The 4928-nt window shown below is 45.2% G+C and overlaps 1 protein-coding gene across 1 annotated transcript in view; it reads right to left on the reverse strand.

Moving 5' to 3' along the window:
- Positions 1 to 4928, reverse strand: part of SMYD2 (SET and MYND domain containing 2) — a 27948-nt gene that overhangs the window by 17694 nt on the left and 5326 nt on the right. The window lies entirely within an intron of this gene.

A 4928-nucleotide genomic window follows, 5' to 3' on the forward strand; every position in this document is an offset into this window, starting at 1 on the left:
ATGTGTTTCCTTTTGGAAAACACAAGGATGCTCACAAAAGCTAGAAATAAAATATCTTTTTATTTTTTTTTCCTTTTTTACTGACCGGTAACGGGATTGCAACCCTCAGTGTCGTGCCCGTACCGGGGACCAGCTTTTTTTTTTTCCTTTTTTACTGACCGGTAATGGGATCGCAACCCTCAGTGTCGTGCCCGTACCGGGGACCAGCAACGGGATTGCAACCCTCAGTGTTGCGCCCGCGCCATGCTCAGCCAGTGAGCGGGAACCGGTCACCACATTTGCAACCCTCAGTGTTGCGCCCGCGCCATGCTCAGCTAGTGAGCGGGAACCGGTCACCACATGGGATCCGAACCCTCGGCGGGAGCACCGCCACGCTCCCAAGCGGCGCACTCTCCAGTGCACCACCAGGCCGGCCCAAAATAAAATATCTTTTAAGACAGATATGATTGTGTAACCTTGACTCAGGCCTGGCCAATGCTGTTGGGATGAGAAAACTGCTTTGCGTTTTTTCATCAAGCATCTCATGTTCTTCTGCAGCCCCTCAGTATTCCAAACACCACATACACCTTCCCACTGTCTGTGTAAGTTGTCAAATTGCAGGGGTGAGTGATTCAGCCCCCGATCTGGCTCTGCTCACTTGCAGGTCTGTTCTGACTCGGTCCCCAGGTGAGCACAAGGAACTGACAAGGTGACTGACACAGCACCTAGACCCCTTTTACAGGTGATTAGGGAAAAAACTCATCAATGAGGGCTTTGTCAAGGGCCCTCAAAGAGTCTGACAAGGGCAACTACTGGGAATATTTAAGAATATGGCCTCTCAAAAGGTGCATTTGATAAAACATCTGGGGAAGGCAGAGGAAGGAGAAGGACACAGGGGTGTTTTGGAGGCCAAAGGAGGAAAGTCCTCTGAGGAGCAGACAGAATTGCTGACACTAAGGCTGGTGACAGGTTCACTGTGAAATGACCGAGAACTGATGTGGCATCAAGGAGGGCATCACCGATTAAAACAAACAAAACAAAACAGCGTCAGTGGAGTGATGGGGTGAGAGGCCGCTGGAGTGGATTCAACAGAGAATGGAAGGAAACATGGAAACTGGGAGAAATGGGGTGAAGGCTTAAAGGGATGGAGGGGTGAAGGAGGTTTATTTTATTTTATTTTTTTTGTAGTGAGAACCATCAGAGCCCATGTGCACACTGACGGGAGCCCTCAGACGCGCTCTCACAGTGGGATGGGGTCCCATCCCGGCCTCTGCCTTCCACAGCCCAGAATGGCAAGTCTAAGTCCGTTCTCCTGGGTGCTCAGGCCAGACACCTGGGGTCATCCTTGGTGCTGCTCTCACTCCCCCTCCACGTCTCTGGCACATCCTGCGTCTCTGCCCTCAGAACAGATCTAGAATCTGATCACTGCTTACCCCGCCCCCAGTGCCACATGCTCCCCCCTAGTGCCTCACTCCCCACTGGCCACCGCAGTGACTTGCTGTTCCTTGAACACACCAGGCCATGTTCTCACCTCAAGAATTTTGCTCTTGCTCTGTTCCTTGGTTAGGATTCTCGTCCCCAAAGACCCATTTGCTCCCTCCTTTCCAGCCTCTGCTGGAATGTCACCTTCCCAAGACAACACCTGCCATGTCACCCTGTCAAAACAGCACTTTCCCCATTCCTCTCCCTTTCCTTGCTTTCTGCTGCTTCTTAGTACTTCTCACCACCTGAGATATTACGTGTTTATTCGTTTTCCGGTTTCGTCTCTGTCTCCCCCCAGTATAATATAGGAACTTAGTCTGTTTTGTTCACAACTTTAACCCAGAACCTACAACAGGGCCTGGCATTTACCAGGCACTTGATAAAGTTGTTGAATGAATGAAGATGTCTCCCTATCCAATTCCCTCCACCCCAATCCCAAGAAGGAAGGACACAATGTCACTTAATGATTTAAAGCAGTATGAGTATGTGGCACTGTCCCTGGTCTCAAGTTCTGTGCCGAGATGTTCTGCAGAGTTAAATAACGCCGTACCAAATATAACTAAGAGCAGGGAGAGAAAGAAATAACAAGACATGCACAAGGGAAAAGAGGATCTGTTTTTAGCCAAGCCCTAAAATGAGAGCACAGGGATGAGGCAAAGAGGTAGGAACACATGGGTCTTGCTTCCTGCAGACAAATCAGCTCCCTCCCCAGCTGCAAAGAGGAGAGGAAAAGACAGAGACAGGGCCTTGGGAACCCTAAGAAAAGTCTGATTTAAGTCATGACCTCTGTCCTTGATGGGCCTTTAAGCTGTTGATTTTCTGACTTGTGGGTGGTGCTTTGGTGTTTACCAACAATAATGAACTCCTAAGAAAAAGAAGTTAATTATTAACATTTATTAATATAATGTATTTATTATTTATTAATACAATTAATTTATTAATGTAATTAATTTACCATTAATGTTAACATAAATAATACATAATATTGACATTTATTGAGGTCCTCAAAGGGAAGAAAACATACAAGCAATGCTCTGGGAAGAAAGAGACTGGAGCCTCGTGGCAGGGACACTGGTCTGGGACTCAGGACACCTACATTCTTCTCCCTGCTTTGCAGTGAAAGCACCTAGGTGACACTGCACAGGCCTCTTGCTCCCTTTGAGCCAGTCTCCTTGGCCATAAATAACATGATTCCTAAGTTACTTAGCAGGCCCAGAATTCTAAGTCCATGATTTTACACCTTGCAACAGTGATAATCAGATATAAAGCTTGAAGACTGCCAACCAATGTAGGACTTTCAAACAGGGATAACAGGCATTCACGCAAACACAAAGGGTCCCTATGAGGATCCGACAAACTAACCCATGAGAAGCACTTAGAACAGTGCCTGGCACATGTGTACCCTCAACAATCGCTGGTAATTGCTCATTTATTGGCTCATCTGTTCAATCAACAAGCTCTGTAACTGACCCTAGAGGCAGGGATGGGAGACGCAGTCTTTGCCTTCAAGTAGTCAGAACACAAGACAAAAAAGTAAGAGCAGCAGTAATTAGATAGTCTCAGACACAGCAGTTAAATCACATAGCTTGATAAATTCGAGGAAAGGCAGTCACACAAGTTTCAAGGGAAATTCACCATAAGAACAATGTTTCACTCTCTTTTTTGAAAGTGATGAGAGATGTGGATTAAGGGAGGACTGACAGAGATGGCAGTACTCAGCTTCAGCGAGCTTCTGATCGAAGTGACAGGTGGGTTTTGAGCATACTGTGATACACTCTCTTCTATCATAGAGATGGTCCACAAGTCTTAGAGAACCTGACAGAGGCAACTGCCCTAATTTTGCCCATAAGAAATGATAAATGAGCAGATTGGGCAAAACCAAAAAAAAATAGGCTAACCTGATGAATAGGAATAAATATTATTAATGAATAGTTTTATTTTTGAATATTGGCAGTTTTGTTGTACACAGAATGATTTTGCAACTCTATATGCTCTTTAAAACATTTTCATCTATTTTTCTAAAACTTTTTCTACTATTTTCTTCAAAAATCACGCTATCACTCCTGCCTTGAATACAATCCTTATAAAACTTTATGTAGGGCCGGCCCGGTGGCGCACTGCTACAGTGCGCCGCTTGGGAGCGCGGCGGCACTCTTCTACTATTTTCTTCAAAAATCACGCTATCACTCCTGCCTTGAATACAATCCTTATAAAACTTTATGTAGGGCCGGCCCGGTGGTGCACTGCTACAGTGCGCCGCTTGGGAGAGCGGCACTCCCACTGAGGGTTCGGATCCCACATACAGACTGGCCGCTCACTGGCTGAGCGAGGTGCGGGAGCAACACCGAGGCTTGCGATCCGTTGCTGGTCACGAAAAAAGACAAAAAGGAAAAAAAAAAAAAAACAACTTTATGTAAACTAGGATCCCATTTTCCAAAAAGATAATCTACATACACATGCCCAGAAAGGATTAAGAAAGACACACACCAGAATATATGTTACTAGTGGTGTCCTCTCAAGGGATAAGGTTATGGATACTTGTTCTGTACTTCTTTTAGTCTCTACATCCTGATTTTTCTATAATGAACACAAATTGTGTAATAAAATAAGCAATCAAATCTATACAAAAGTAAGATATGGCTTTTTTTGTATTGATGGACCTATTTTTAAACTTCTAATTCATTTTTGACTAAGATAATAACTGCTGTGCATCACTTCCGTTTTTGTGCATGGACAAAATGCTGAAAGATGCGTAAAGAGTCACAAAGTTGTCTTGTGGTGCACCAGCGTTTCCAACACTGGAAGAAAACAGTGATTACCATGGCATCCAGTTTTCCACTGAGCACATGACACACATTGCCTTGCCAGATAAGGGGACTGCATTTTCATTTCTGCTGATCTACAGGAGCTTTCAAAACAACACAGTCCACTTGTACACCTGCCTATGTGATTTCCTACAACGTGGAATAGCGAGAAAATGTCATAGGATTTCCACTTTCCACTACCATTATCTTCGAGAGAAAGAGGGAAAAGTATTCAGGTGGATGCTGACCATCTCATAGGAGGATGCCCAATGCTGCGAGCCACCGTCTCTAGGACGGATGCTGCTTTGTACTCCCAGTAAGAGCGAGGGGGTGCCCTCAGGCCTTCACACACATTTCCTCCTACTGGCGATGTTCAACACTCAGAAAAAAACAGGGGCCCAAGTTGAAGACGCTTGCTATGGCTGGGTTAAGAAACCAGTCTGAATTTAACCAGGAATGAACCTAGGACTCTGGCCCTACTCACTCATCTCCCATTAACAATGATAAGGTTCAGCAAGCATTTCCTAGACGTTTTCTACACTTCAGTTATTTTCTGGTCAGTGATAAAAGTCTAGAATTTTCCCACATCTTTAGTCACATGCCTGTCACACATGCTTTGTGAAAAATTCCTTCCTGCTTTCAAAAGCGCACTCTAACCCCTCA

This window comes from Galeopterus variegatus, unplaced genomic scaffold, assembly GCF_000696425.1.
Source record: "Galeopterus variegatus unplaced genomic scaffold, G_variegatus-3.0.2 Scaffold2843, whole genome shotgun sequence".
Classification (NCBI taxonomy): domain Eukaryota; kingdom Metazoa; phylum Chordata; class Mammalia; order Dermoptera; family Cynocephalidae; genus Galeopterus; species Galeopterus variegatus.